This window comes from Lactuca serriola, chromosome 9, assembly GCF_051521515.1.
Source record: "Lactuca serriola cultivar US96UC23 chromosome 9, Lser_US96UC23_V15, whole genome shotgun sequence".
NCBI classification, from domain to species: domain Eukaryota; kingdom Viridiplantae; phylum Streptophyta; class Magnoliopsida; order Asterales; family Asteraceae; genus Lactuca; species Lactuca serriola.
Window position 1 is genome coordinate 43,915,204 of NC_136416.1, and position 16,736 is coordinate 43,931,939.

The 16,736-nt window shown below is 34.0% G+C and overlaps 1 pseudogene; it reads right to left on the reverse strand.

Moving 5' to 3' along the window:
* Nucleotides 1-15,745: 15,745 nt before the first annotated feature.
* LOC145075635 (non-specific lipid-transfer protein Lac s 1 pseudogene) lies at nt 15,746-16,090 on the reverse strand (annotated as a pseudogene).
* Between the last annotated feature and the right edge of the window lie 646 nt (nt 16,091-16,736).

Genomic DNA, 16,736 nt, shown 5'->3' on the forward strand with positions numbered 1-16,736 from the left:
ATGGCCAACCTGATCAGAATGATAGTAGATCCGGGTACTCAGAGCTGGGGCCACTTGGCAATAATCCATCACATAGTGCCCCTCCTTGCCATATTTGTGGCACACACTTCCCGGTCGACAGGCCCCCTCATAAACCTTATTGCACTTCCGACAAGTGTGGCTCCTCTGACTCCCAGATCTAGAATCACCGGCCTTGAACTGCTTCGGCGCTGGCTGCGACTGCGTCGGGGTCGGTCTCTACTCTTTCGTCTGAAGCTCTCTCTCAATCTCACGCCATCTAGGTGATCTCCGTCACCGACTGAGTCCCCTGCCTCAGGTCCAAAAACCCATGGTTCAACCTCTCACGCTCCACCCGCGACACGTATATAGTACAAAACATCTCCGAGAACTGCTCCCAATGCATAGCAGCTCTCTTCTCCAAAGAAAATGACCTCGTAACAAGTCTCCACCAATCCTTCGCTCCAGACCTCAGAAGGTTCAAAGCGCACCTGACCTTATGTTCATCTGGGCAAGAGTAGTTGAAAAATCATCCCTTAATGTCAGATAGCCAACTCATGGCTATGATCGGGTCCGGAACTTCATCAAAAGTCGGTGACTTTGTATTGTCGAAGTCCCGATACTGAAAAACCCGCCCAACACCAATCCCTGCAGCCGCGACGGCTGCGGTGACTACAGCATCAGCAGTCTCAGACAAAGTAGCATATATGCCATCAAAGAACTCCATCATCGTGGTCTTAATAGACCCAAATAACTCCATAATCTGCCCCCAGACAATGGTCATAACATCCCCATGGTTAATCTCTCTGATACGGTCCTCAGTGACTACTGGCCCACCCTGACTGCCTGCTCCCAATCCCGATCCAAATCCAGCCTGAAATCGTCTCTTCATCACCATACTAAAAATAAATCATGGATATATCAGATAACATAAATATAATATTAGGGGAACCAACTCCTCACAAAGCCCTAAGGGTTATGACTTCCTTGTTACTTATACGAGGCCTATGCCTTTAGTAGTACGGGCCTATACTACCTTCCACACCTACCCGTATTTTCCTCAAAGGATCATCACAACAACCCTAACAATACCTACTAACATACTCATTCACTCAATCCTCACTCCCTAGAGGAAGGCTAAACATCACGAGACTGATTGGCTAACCCCACACAACTCATCCATGAAACTTCCACCAACCCTGCAGCACTCGTATATGCTAATTATACATAACACTAGACCCTATAGACAGTCAAATATCGAATCCTACCCTAATCCCTTCGTCAAACAAGAACAGGAAATAAGGTTAAACCAAACATTCTTAGGCTATAGAATCGTACTTATGTATAACCATGATGCATACACTAAGCAACCATAATAATGATGTCAATTTCATATGAAGAAGAACCCTAGGCTATCAGGCATCATATAACCAGGCAATTCTATCATGTAATTCCTAAATATCCGTAGCCTATCACTAGCATGGTGTTCTAACATATCACAATATCAAATAACAATGTGGTAATTTGGTGTCTACTTACTGGCTCTGGCTGATCGTACACACCACATCCTTTTTGATTATTTGAAAACTACTTTCAAAATTATTTTTAAACCTTTTCCTTAGTTTGAGACTGTATTTACATGAGTGTTCCTTCAATTCACTCAAACCAAGGCTCTGATACCAACTTGTAACATCCATAAAATTCTTAAAAAATTTAAACTTTTAAAACCAATCCACAAATCACCATTGTTTACAATATAGTTTTCATAACATGTTTAATATTAGATTTTTCCCAAAATTATAAATCAAAACACGAGGAAGTGTACGATCATGCATTCGCCTTCCTGCGGTCATCTGAGGTAACTGAAACACAACCCAAAATTGTAACCACAAAGCTTAGTGAGTTCCCCCAAAGTACCAACACAACACATAATCATAATAATAACAACAAGCAATATGTATATAGAGCCTTCAGCCTGACTGGACTGCCTCGCAGGCCTACATAATATTTGGACCGCTCACAGAACCTTTAGCATGACTGGACTGCCGCACCGGGCCTTCAACCTATCTAGACCGCCCTCCGGGCCTTCAGCGTGACTGGTCCACTTCACGGTCCTTAAGTCTATCCGGGCCGCCTTGGGTTTTGTGGCCTTTAGCAAAAAGCAAGACTGCCTCAACCTAACACACCATCACATATCAGCATATATCACATCAACCCTAACTAGCATATACAGACAGTCATACGTATCTAACAGATCACTAAGCATAGCATCATCCTATATATATATATATATATATATATATATCAGGATATAGATCTAACCAACCACTACAACATACAATCATGCGACGTAGCAGGATAAAAATCCAAAGTGCCGACCTTGGTCCTTTTGACCCAAAAGTAAAGTAAGGAAAACTCACCTTGCAAACTGAACAGAAATTTATGAGGTCTCAACTTATAATCTCAGCTCTCTAACCAACACCTATTCCCACCAATTAACCAACTCCATCAAAATCCCAAAATACCCTCAAGGTCAAACTTGGTCAAAGTCAAAGTCAGCTATCCTCATGTCGTGGCCAAGCCTTGGTCACGTCGTGACAACGAACCCCATCTGATTCCCACTCAGCTCGACCCAAACTGGTCAACTTAGTCAAAGAAACCACCTGAATTGGCATCACGATGTGAACACCCATTCTCACGTCGTGACATCCAACACCTGAATTGGCATCACGATGTGAACACCCATTCTCACGTCGTGAATAGTCATAGAAACGAGACTTCTCCACTTCTCACGTCGTAGGATCTCACACCCTACATCGTGAGTGTTGTCTGAGGCTAAAAATCACCATTTTAAGTCCTTATTGCATTAAGTCTTCAATTCCACTTCTTCCAGAAGCTAAAGGGGACCCCTAAGGTCCATAAAAATGTTTTCTTTATGGCCATGCATGCACCAAACATGATCATCCATTTTCTAGGTCAAAAGAGAAGAAACGGGCTTCAAACTTTCATGTATGCCTCAAATCTATACCAACTTCCAAATCTGAACACTATGAGGTTTTTGAGAATCTTAGAATCCATAAAGTTGCCAACTTTATGGATCTACTCCACTAAATCAAGAAATAACATCAATAAAATGGACAAAACTCAAGATGTACCCATGCTAATCAATAAAGTTGGAGCCTTTGATACTTACAAGGGTCTAAATGCAAGAAAAGATGATGATGGTGCTGATTCTTAGCCCACAAGCTAGAAATGCACCCAAATGACAAAGGATCTTAAGGAGAGGTAAGGTTAGGGTTTGTGGAGGCTTAGAGAGTCATAGAGACTGAGGGAGAGAAACCCTAGACCTTTCATTCCCTTAAATATCAAAAACTTAGGGTTTTTGGTTGTTATCTGTCTTCATGTCGTGAACACTATACTGCTCACATCATGGACTTTTAAATGATGCATGCATCTGGATCAATCCTCACGACGTGAAAAGGCAATCTTCACGTTGTGATCATGGCAATTACTAAAACTTACAACTTCACACTATTAAAGATAATGCGTACATGATCTTGGTGTTACAGTATTTGTATGAGTGAAAGCATGACATTATGTATGTATATTTGAATTTGTATGCAGTTTATATGTAATGTGGATTGTATGTATTTTTTGTATTAAAAAAACAATGCGCGTTGAAAACAACATAATAGAAAAAATAAAGTAAACCACTACAATAGAAAACAACATAATATAATTGTTTAAAATACAACGCTATAATTAGAAAAAAAAATGTTGTAAATAACAAGAATATATATAAAAAAGAACAATGCTCAAATAGATGTAATCTTTAAAGTACAATATTGCTATAGGAAACCCTAATTAGGGTTTAGAAAACCCAAATGTCATGAAATCCTAATTTTGGAATTGATCGGGACCCGCAGTGGAACTATTTGCTAGACTTAAAATATTAATTAATAATCCTTTGCAATTATCTTAAGGAAATATTGGAATTAATGGATTAAGTAAGAACACTTAACCCTAACGGTTATTTTATGTGAAAACCCTAATTATGTTTGGGCTTTGAGTTGGGCCTTCCTTTTGGGCTTAGATGGTTGGGTTCTTGTTGGGCCATCTGAGAACAGGTGTATGGATAGGATATATGGATGGGCTTTAGGGTAAGGCCCATGTTAGGGGTTTGGGCCCAATTTGTAAAATTGGGTCATATATTGGGCCTTGATTTATTAATTGGCTTTTGGGCCTCCAGAGTTTGAGTTTGGGCCTTGGTTTTGGACCAATCTAGGTTAGGGTTAAAATAGTCTCTTTACCCCAAGTATGGAGTTATGGTTATGATTTGGAACCCATTTATTAATTGGGTGTCGTTTTGATGTTGACAGTTTGGGGATCTGTCAGCCAGCAGCCATAGTTTTTTCCGCAGGACTTCAGCAGTGTGAGGTGAGTTTCCTCACCATACCAATGGGTTGAAGGCACCAAGTCCATCCCCTTATGTGTTATGTGGTATGGTTGTTGATTATGTGTCATGTGTTATGCTAATTGATTATGTGGTATGTGATATGCTAGTTGTCTTTGTGATACTTGCATGGAAGACCTCGATGGGAGCCCGTGGCACTTGGATGTCAGACCATGTGGGGGAGCTCATGAAATTCCAGGTAAAGACCATGGGGGTGCCCATGACACGTGGTTATCAGACCATATGGGGGAGGCCATGACATTTTAAGCAAGACCATGGGGGAGCCCATGGCATATAGGTGTAAGACCCTGGGGGAGCCCACGACATGCTAGAGTAAGACCCTAGAGGGAGTCCATGACATCCTTATATGTTTATATGCATGGCTTATGTGATTGATTTTAGGTTTTTGGTTAAACTTGGTAAATACATGATTTAGGCAAATCTTAATTCAAACCCATGGATCATCCATCATGGCTCCATCGCACCACCAAACTGCGAATCTCCGATTGTGGTTATTTCACCAACGACATCAACTTATCTGGTAGCCATCAATAAATTAACTATTTTGCATTTTTCTAACAAAACAATAACTATTTCTTATTTTCTTTGCATATCTTTGGTTTTTTTTTTTGAAGATTGTATGTTTATCTTTACAAATATGGAAGTCGTAACATCACAAACCTCTATCAACCACCACCCTTTGTTCCTGTGCCACAAAAGGTAAGGCCCTTTTTTCTAACCAACCTCAGATCTATCGATTTTATGAGTCTTTATATAGGATAAAGTGGAAGAAGTAAAAGAAATGTTTGAACCATTCGTTGTTATTATTGCTAATAGTGTTAGGGCTCAACCATAAGATTTTAAGACTATGTGGCAGGAATTGGTGAAAGCTTTTCCTATGATGCTTAACATTTGGATCATTATCCTCTCTCTTTATTTTGTAAGTTTAAGTTTTCCCTTTCTCCTTTCTTGGTAAAATACATGTTAGTCTGAACTCCATTTCTTCTGCCAACTTTTTTGTTGGAAAATATAAGCTAGACAAGGGTAGTTTGGTAATTATATATTAAAATAGTATTTATTAGTATTTATGGTATTTGTTCTAGAAGGATTAGATTGAAAAATTGTGTTGGTTTGAATGGGTTTCTTTTGACCGGTGCACTAGTTAGGACAGTACGTGTCATTTGACAGTTACACATAGGTTTATATATAGTACGTGTCCATGTAATGTTCTGTTGTTGCAGTAATTAACAAAGAATCGTATTTTGTGTACAAGGCAACCATTCTTCTACATTGTTTTCTGTTAAACTCCTCCAAATTTTGTGTTTTTATTTGATTTGTTTCCAACAAAGTGGTATCAGAGCTTGGTGTGTGGGTGTCGATTACAACAACTAAAAAATAGGAAAAGAGTTTGTCCTGATGACTTCAACAAGTTTCCATGGGGTGCAATCTCAGATTCCAAAATTCACCGGAAGGAATTACCATCAATGGAATATTTAGATGAAGGTTTTATTTGAATCACAAGACCTTTGGAGTGTGATCGACAATGGTTTTGTTGAACCAAGAGATCAAACAACTCTTTCGGCCCAGCAACGCACAGAATTGAAAGATACCAAGAAGAAACATAGGAAGGCTTTATTCCTTATTTACCAGGCGGTAGATGAAGTTATCTTCGAAAGAATCCCATCTTCAACTTCATCAAAAGAGGCTTGGGATACATTACACAAAACTTATAAAGGGGAAGATAAAGTTAGAGTTGTGAAACTACAAACTCTCAGATGCGAGTTTGATGGTATAAAGATGAAAGAATCTGAGCCGGTTGAGGATTACTACAACAGAATTGTTATGTTAACAAATCAAATCAGAATAAATGGAGAAGATATTGATGATAAAAAGGATTGTTGAGAAAATGTTGAGAAGTTTAACAAGAAAATTTGAATACATTGTGGTTGCTATAGAAGAATCTAAGGATTCAAAAACATTATCTTTGGAAAGTTTAGTAGGTACCTTGCAATCCCATGAATTGAGAATGAGGCAATTTGATGATTCCCCGATGGAACAAGCATTTCAAGTTTAAACAAAATTGAAAGGGAAGGAACCTAGAAATGATTTGGGTGAAGATAAAAACAAGGATGATCATGATGGCGGAACTTCCAAGGGAGAAGGATCATTCAAAAGAATATCTTTGTCAGAAAAACAATGTTATTATTGTCACAATTATGGTCATATAATGAGGTTTTGCAGGAAGAAGCAACAAGATGAGAGTCAAGAAGATGCCAAGTTCGTGAAGCTGTCCGAGGAGACTATGTTTTTGATGATTGAAGAAGATGATAAAGACTTTGTGGATGATTGTGTTGTTTCATTAAAAAGGTGTGATGTTGTACCAGATGAAAAGATTTTGGGCAATGTTTCTGATGATGTTTTCTGTGATGAATAAGAAGTTGTGCAATGCATGGTTGTGGATGTGTTTGGTGAAGAATGTTTCTGATGATGTTTTCTGGAATCTTGTCTAGCTTAAGGGGGTATGTTGGAAAATATAAGCTAGACAAGGGTAGTTTGGTAATTATCTATTAAAATAGTATTTATTAGTATTTATGGTATTTGTTCTAGAACGATTAGATTGAACAATTGTGTTGGTTTGAATGGGTTTCATTTTACCGGTGCACTGGTTAGGATAGTAACTGTCATTTAACAGTTACACATAGGTTTATATATAGTACGTGTCCATGTAATGTTCTGTTGTTGCAGTAATTAATAAAGAATCGTATTTTGTGTGCAAGGCAACCATTCTTCTGCATTGTTTTTTGTTAAACTCCTCCAAATTTTGTGTTTTTATTTGACTTGTTTCCAACATTTTTGTGGTTTTTGGCTCCCTTACAACAAGATTGTGTCGTTATTTCAACATGAATAAAAATAATCATTTTGTCGCTACAAGAATGTATTCAATCATCATTTCATTTGTGATCTTTTATGGTCAGATCTTCATAGAGATGTCAAAGGGTGGGCCATGAATGATCGTTGGATTTTTTTTTTACACTTTTGGTGTTGATATTGTGACAAAGTTTCTATTAAATGATGATCTTTATGTTGTTTTCCACACTCACTATGTTTGTAGAGTAATAACTTCTGAAGTGGAAACCAAACCATGGAAATTGCTACCACATGATACACCTGGTAAACATTTGTAGCATTGAAGAAGCCAAAAGGTGTACAGGTGTTCGGAGACTTTCTAACGGCTTAAAGTTAAAAGTTATTGGGTAATAATATAACTCATGGTACTTTTAATGTTTTTAATGAAAAAATAAAATCATTTATTGTTTCAACTTGCTGGTTTGATCTCTACACTAGGGAGGCCAAGGAAGACGAACATGAAATGGGGAGTGTTCTTGAGGAAGACAGACATGAAACGTCTCCATCATTCCTGATGCATATAAATCATTCTACATAATTCAAATGCATATGCATATATACAAATTATATTAATTTTGGTTTTTTCTATAATTATAATGGCACAAAAGAGCTATTCCATGAGTCCTTGTGGTGACATTCTTGCTCCTCATGAGAGTATAAATGTAACTGGTAAAACATTTCGCAAACTTAATATTTTTTGGCAAACAAGGTGAAGCTTCTGTTGGACCATAGTAATTCTTGTTATTTGTGTTTCTTCTATTCCCGTCTTTTAGGTTTACAAATTTGAATTTACGATGATGTAATCAAGGAATTCACTTTTTTTCAGGTGGACAAAGCTATTAAGATGGAAGCCTTATTTAAGATCAAATAAACATAACCATGGGGTGAGGGATCTTAATACTAAACTCTAATAAAACACTATGGGAAATTACTATTTGCGTAATATCCTATGTTTTTCATAATGTGAGTTTTATAGCATCCTACTTGGAAATGGAGAAGTTGTTGTTTTGGTATAGATGATGAGGGTACAAAAACCCTTTTAAATCTGTAATGTCCTACATTCAAGTTTGCATACCATCCTACATTTTTTTTATTTCGTGAGTTTTACTCCACAGTTAAATTTCCATGATTTTTGGTCATCTACAACTATCTAATAGTGTAGTCAATAGATTTGAAGCTGAACTAGAGGACCTATCTATTAAAAAAAGGGAAAACAAGGACACCAAGATTTGAACATGGCAATAACCGGTCCAGTTTCTATTAATCATGTATTACATTGCCTTTATTAAATACTAATGTTTACAATCAACAATAAGCTAAAATAATGAAGTTTGGGTTGATTTTAAGACCGCTAGAACTTCGGATCCAATGATACTAACTTGAAACAGAACGAAAGAGATATCCAACATCAGCCCCCCCCCACACACACACACTTTACTAGCTGGGTAATTTATAGGTATCACTAAAATAAAAATAAAATAGAGCGTAATGGTCTTAATAAGATCAAAAGAATGTGTGTAGCTTGTTTGCAGAAGTTGGTGTGATGATGTGGTAAAGGGTAATTTGGTCCTTATACCATTAAAGTGGAGATGGATAATGTCATGGGTGAACAACACGGACAGAATATTAAGACTATTATAAAAAACATTGTTCTTTTGTGATGTTGCAAGATGGGAATGGAAAAATAAATGAAGAGTATTTTTGGAATATAGTTTAAGGATTATATGATTAAGTGGAAAAGAAAGGAGAATGAAAGTATTTGTAAAATCTCTAAAAATTCTTCTTTTTGCTTTTATCATTTTTTTTAGATGTGGATAAGTTGCAAATTGGTGATCGAGTATGCGTGTTATCTACCACAAGATCTAGATTTGAAGAAACAAGTATTAGAAAACTAGAAAAGTTTATAGGTATATCATACAAGAAACAAGGATCGTGTACAAGTGAAATTTGTTGACTTTTTAAGTAACTATAGGTCATTTCATTTGATGATTTATGGTTTTCATTTTAACATTGTTGCAATTAATATATGTAAGGGAAAAAAATTTGATCCCAACAAAAGCTATCGGAATATAAGTAATAATGATTAATAACAAAAAATAAACAAATTTATGTTTTTCAAAACCTAATATAAGCCGTTCCAAAAAGAAAAAAAAAACTAATATAAAATTACTTCTCTTTCAAAACGAACTCTTAACAATCTAATTTTCAGTTATAATAAGCATTAACAAAACTTTAAGTTATTTATACTTATTTTTATAATAAATAAATAACATCGATAAATTTCATTAATCGTATTTTTGTTTTAAACAGAAAACAGCACATTTAAAAGAAAGACTATTTTTTAACACAAAATAGCAACATATTTTTATATTAAACCAAAATACAGCGATGCAAATTTTCTTAACAAAAACTATTTAATATTTTTGAAACCATATGTATGTAGAGTTATGATCGTAACCCAAAACAATAATTTAATGTTTGGCTCATTCACATTGATTCATGACTCACATTCATCCATATTTCTAAGTGGATAAGCCCCGACTAGAGAGTGAAGGTATTGCCACGTGGACAAGTCTGGATATGGGAAGGTTTTACTTCCAAGTCATCGGTGATGACTCATGCAATGTCATATGTTTATTAAACATGCATTAACCCTACATAATAAAAATATGTATCTACATATTTCAGAATAAAACTAATTGTCAAAATAAACTATTTGTTGTCGTCGCTTTGCACGGATACACCACTAGTGTGTGTATATATATATATATATATATATATATATATATATATATATATATATATATATATATATATATAAACACATGCTATAAAATATGAACACCATTTACTTAAATGATATGGTGTTAACGATGATATGGAATGTAAGGTGGAAATTTTGTTGTCTCATAACACAGATAAATACCCACCCGCCATTATCACCACCCTTGAAAATTATATTCTCTCACTTCTAGATCTTTGATATGGTAGGAACCTCGTCATTATCCATATGATGTTCTTGGAAATGGCGAAGGATCATAAAGATTGACTGGGATCAGCGGTGGCACAGTTGGTAGTTTCCGGTCAAAATCTTAAGATCAAGAAGGTGATGCCTTTTTGGTGGGGGAACATTACTGGACAAGACCATGGGAAAAGAAAAAATATATTCTAATAAGCTTTTAAGGCTCTTGCCTCTGTCTCTTGTTAAGGATGATAATTTGTAAACAACTTAGTTTAGCAACGTTGTTTTTATAAATTGTACCAAACTAAATTTGATTAGTTTAATAAGTATACATATAAAATAGCTTCAGGGTTTACATCAAGACATCTTATAACTTGAGAATAATATATGAAATGCTCAGATCTACAAAGTTTATAATCAAACAAATGGCGTCAAAAGGTGTCATAGGTGCCATAATTGCAACACCCATGGTCGTAACCAATAGCGGTGATACAATAACATAGCCACTAACGGCAACATGTCACCTCATTGGTGGACTTTATCGGAGAATATGCATAATGGAAACATCATTCATGGTCATTAAATCTTTTATGTGATGTCGCAAGAGTGGCACAAAAGATTTTACCCTTTGTTTTAGGTCATGCCGGTAGAAATAAAAGCAGTATGTTCGACTAATGATACCGGATTTCCAGTTCAAGGGGATTAATAATGAAGTCGTGGATGCTGATTTGGGTTTTCTTGTTTTAATACTTCTAGGACTTTTTATAGGATTCTGAATTCCAATATATTGTTAATATATTTCCAATTTTTCTTCATCCATGTTTTGGGATTTGTGTTTTTCAGGAATTAGCTTAAACTATTTTTTAAACTGATCGATGTGGGCACGTTAAAGCTCGTTATTCCCGACCTGGAACACCCATTACAGCATGGTAACGCATGCAACACCCACACCCATTTTGTTGTCCTCCATTGCCATAGTAACGAGCTGCAACGTGGATTTGGCCAATAAATTCGAACGACTTTTTCAAACATTTGAGCGGTAGCAGTCATATAGATCAAAAAACATTAGTTTTTTATTTGCCTATATATATATATATATATATATATATATATATATATATATATATATATATATATATATATATATATATATATATATATATATATATATATATATATATACACACACACATACACAATTTATACCAAATTCATTCACCTCTTTCTTTTCTCTCTACATATCATAAAATTTCAATACTTCACAATAAAAAAGAATGGATTTGTTCTATCCGTATCTGAAAATGATGATGCTAATGATGAGATGTTCTTCTCTATGATGTATAAGTGTTACACGAACGTGCTCCTACAACTAGATCCAACTCATCTATTAATCAGACGTGCGATGTTAAACATATATCGCGAAGAAGGAAACTGACATCTAGTTCATGATTACTTTGCGAATAATTGTGTCTACTATCCACGCAATTTAAAAAGAAGATTTCATTTGCAAAAGAACATGTTTGTATGAATAGCCAACACCTTGGAACCTAGGTATTATTTATTTTAAGTTTTGTAATTTATAAATGTAGGTTTTACATAAATTAAATACATTTTTTTACCTAGTAAATATACGTTTAGGTATGATTTTCCAAATGAGATATGATGCTATAGGGGAGTGGCCTGATTCTATTGACGATTACATGAGAATGTTTGAGAGAACTGCAAGAGATAGTTTGTATACATCGGCGAGAGATGTTATCAAAACCTTTTGGCGACGTTTATTTGTACAAACCTTAGTTGAATGATATGCAACAACTATATGCGACACATGAAGAAAGACATGGTTTTACGGATATGCTTAGAAGCATTGATTGCATACACTGGAACCGGATAAATTTTCATGTGGTGAAATGTCAGTATGAAAGTGGTCATTATGGAACGCCTTCGTTGGTATGAGATGTTGTTGCCTCCAAAGATTTATGGATTTGACATGCATTTTTTGAGGTTGCAGTTTCTAACAATGACGTCAACGTTCTTGATCAGTCACGAATATATGACGATCTCTTGTCAGGAAAGGCACTAGATGCTTCTTTTACAGTGAATGATAATGAATATAAGTTTGGGTATTTCCTTACCAATGAAATATATCCAGTATATTCCACATTCATGAAAACGTTTTGACACCCACTAGAACTAAGAGACAATTTTTTGAAGAGAAGACAAGACGGAGAACGTAAGAATGTGGAACAAGCTTTTGGAGTTCTAAAGACAAAATGACACATAGTTGAACATACAGCACGACCATATTAGTCAGAAACTAAACGAGATAATTTATATGTGTATATCATAATGCATAACATGGTGATTGAAGTTAAAGGACAGAATATTGCGTAGTATTTTCCTACAAAACGCAAACATGTGTAATATCAACTAAGGACAACAGAATATTTACATAGAATCGTTAATATTCAAGACGCGTGAAAACACAGACAACTTCGAGAAGACCTGACTAATTATATGTACGATTGTAACGAAGATGAATAATTTAAGGGCAAAAATAAAAAATTTTATATTTAAATGTTATTTGTTTTTTGTTGTAATGTTTTTTAGATGTTTAAATATTATGTCTAATTAAAAAATTAGGTTTTATTTAAATAACATGTTTTGTAAATCGATTTTGTTTTTCTAAACATTAAAAATTAAATTGAAAAACAAAATAAAAAAGAAACGATGCCATGAAAATTAGTAGGTGTTAATTATAACATGTTGACTATTTCCTCAGTAGCTGTTATAACACCATCGATGACATGGCTTCTGACGTGACACTTTTTTAGTATGATAACGCGCGTTAACATGTTGTCCACATCCATTAATGTAAATGTGTTAATGTGATAGTGCTAGAAACCCAAGAAGATTTATGTGTTCTTTGGTTTTACAGTGATTTTCCTCGGTTTACATCGTTCAAGGATGTTCCATTTTTTTCATCCTATGATTTATCATGTTCTTAATCCTATGTTATTGATTTAATTATTGCTTTTGTTTAGACCCCATGCAAATTATCAACAAACCAGTTTCGATGGTTCAAATATATATATATATATATATATATATATATATATATATATATATATATATATATATATATATATGAAAAGTGAATATACCTTAAGAGTATATAAGTTTAGGTACTCAAACACATCATAATGCGTCGTTTTGTTTGATATATTGATTATAATATTCTTAAAATTCAACATTTAACTTGATTTACTTTCAAGTTTTTCGAAATTTCACGATTATTTTTTTTTCTTACATCACATCTTTTTGCCGAACACGTACTGAAACTATATATATTGTAGTTGAAAATGAAAAATATGTAAGAGGAACATATATGTGTAATTTATAAAAATCATGGAAGTAAACCAAGTTAGAAGTTAAATTATAAAAACATTTGACAATTAGAATGTATTATATGATACAAAACGAAGTAGTATCGTGAGTTTGGGTATCTAAGTTTATATACCTTAAGGGTATATTCACTTTTTCATATATATATATATATATATATATATATATATATATATATATATATATATACACGGGCACACATCTAATATATATATATATATATATATATATATATATATATATATATATATATATATTAGATGTGTGCCCGCGCAAAGCAGCGATGATAAATAGCTCTTTTGACGAATAGTTTTCTTACGGGAAAATAATTATTAGATTTTATTATTAGTTAAGTTTTTCTACTTTTAATTAAAATATTTATGTTTAGGACTTATATTTATATTGTCTTTTTATTCATTTGATGTAATTTAATTATTATCGGTGTCTAGTTTAAGAAATATAAATTAATTTATATAGATGAATCCAATATTTTAAATTGTCATCTTACTCCAAATTAAATTTTTAGTAACCTTTCTTAATTGAAGTCTTTAAAATTTTAGCAAGTACTAATGATTTTATTATGCATCATTGATTTGTAAAAAAATTTATATTTGATACCTCTTAAAATTGAAGATATTATTATGCATCATTGATTTGTAAAAAAATTTATATTTGATACCTCTTAAAATTGAAGATATGACTAATATGTTTTATAATATATTATAATATATATATATATATATATAACATGGAGTCGGTTAAAAAGTGCACACTTTTGGACGCGATTAATGCGGATGGTTTTCTGTGAAGATGGAAATGCAAAACCCCCAACAACAATATGCTTATGGAATTACTTGAGTTTTATCAATTCTTTTCCTCTCGGGAGTTTCAATTCTCTTCAAAATTGGTTTTCGCTTTAACTTACACAAAGAGGGAATTTATCTCGTCAATTAATGTTATGAGGAGACTAATTGACGATTCTTGTAGTCATTTCACTAGGACACTGATATGCTGGTCGAAACTTATCCCCTTTAAGTCAAGTGTTTTATATGGAAGGCCAACCTTGACAGAATTCCGTATGCAGAAGCACTTAATAAAAGGGGTATTTCCGTAATTAACTTGAATTGTCAGTTATGTGAAAGTCCAATCGAATCAGGAAACCATCTTTTATTCGAGTGTAACTTTGCAAAGACGGTATGGTACTGGATTCTAAAATCGTGTGGTGTACAAGGCATTGAATTTGACAGCATCAAGGAATGTATTGGGTTTGGAAATTCTTAGGGGAACTGCTCAAATAAAAAGCAGGTGCTTAATGCAATCTTATACTCGACAATATGGGACATTTGGTCAGCTCGTAATGAGAAAATCTTCCACAAAAACATCCCTCTCCTACTAAAAAGGCAGATTCAATTATATTACAGACGTTTGAATGGTGCAAATACAAGGACGATTCAGAAAAATATTAGGTAGAGTGGAGTTGCTTCCCATTTTGATATCTTGCTTACTTTTCATGTTTGTACATTAGTTTATGTTACTGTTTGATGTTCCCAGCACTTATTCCATAGCTTCTTGCTATGGTTTATTTTTTCTCTAATATATGCATCTTATTCGCAGAGATATATATATATATATATATATATATATATATATATATATATATATATATATATATATATATATATATATATATATATATATATATACACGGCAAAAGAATATAATACCAAACTGATTGCATAACATAACAACAACAACATATTCAGCTACACAATACAAAGTAAAGGGAAAACCGGGTTTCGAATATTATTTTATCGATATTTCATAATATATGTTTCTACGCAACCCAAGTGATCATGTATGTCTCCATGTCCTTGCTCTCAACGTAAAGGCTCACTTCACCCTGCATAAACGAAACACATTATGTGACTAGAATTTACCATTCAACATTATTTACTCTTAAAGAGATCGAGGATGCATGTAATGATTTCATTTAGTAAAAATTACGAGTATATAAACTGGACCTACTTGGAGCAATCGGTTTTAAGACTAATCTTGTAAGGAATATTAACAGCACACTTTTTTGGAAGAACAAGAGCGTTCTCTGGTTTGATGCCGGGATTTGACTTATACGCTTCCTTCATACAAACGCAGGCGGTCTTCCGATCAGGGGTTGATTTAGCCGCGGCATGCAGTCCCTTAACACCCTTACAGCATGCCGCTGACACTGCACCACCTTTCTTCAGGTAGTTTGCGCATGGGGTCAACTTTTTAACGACATCATCACAAGTAATAGCCATTGTATAAGGCGCTGACACCACCATGAAAGCCACCACAACGCATAGAACCTTCATTATCATCCTTGTCATTTTTCAACTGTAACTTGTATTTTTTCTTGCTTGTTCTGTTTGGTGTGAGAAAGTATTTTGGAGGGTATCATGTTTTTATAGGGACGTCTATGCATGCATGTGCATGTGGGCGTGGCAAAATCCGTGAAATTAAAAAAAAATTCAAAATTTATCATATAATATAATATGAAATCTCTAGTAAAACTCTAAATTTCGCTATGTAATTAATTGACATTCATCATCACAATTCACATACGATTCAGGAAAGATGATTTTAATCGGACAATCGAATAAAGTAACAAATTTAATTGTCATTCAATAAATTCAATCATTATCGAATATCACGGTAGTATTCAATAAATTTGAAGTTTAATTTTTATTGAATTTTTCAATGGAAAAAAAGGATAATGAGATAAAAGGGTAATATATTTTTCGATTTCCACACATTTGGTCATTGAGTTTTTTTTTCGTCCACATTTACTTCTCTGTGATATCCTCAAATTCACGGTTATTTTAAAAATTTTATTTATGCTTATTTAAAAATCAGAGTATCAAATTTAAATAATTATATTACGGAATTTGTTCCCAGAAAACATGAAAAATATATTATCAAAGCATTTTCGAAGAAATATTTTTTTATATTAAAACATTGGATGTTATCGTCAAT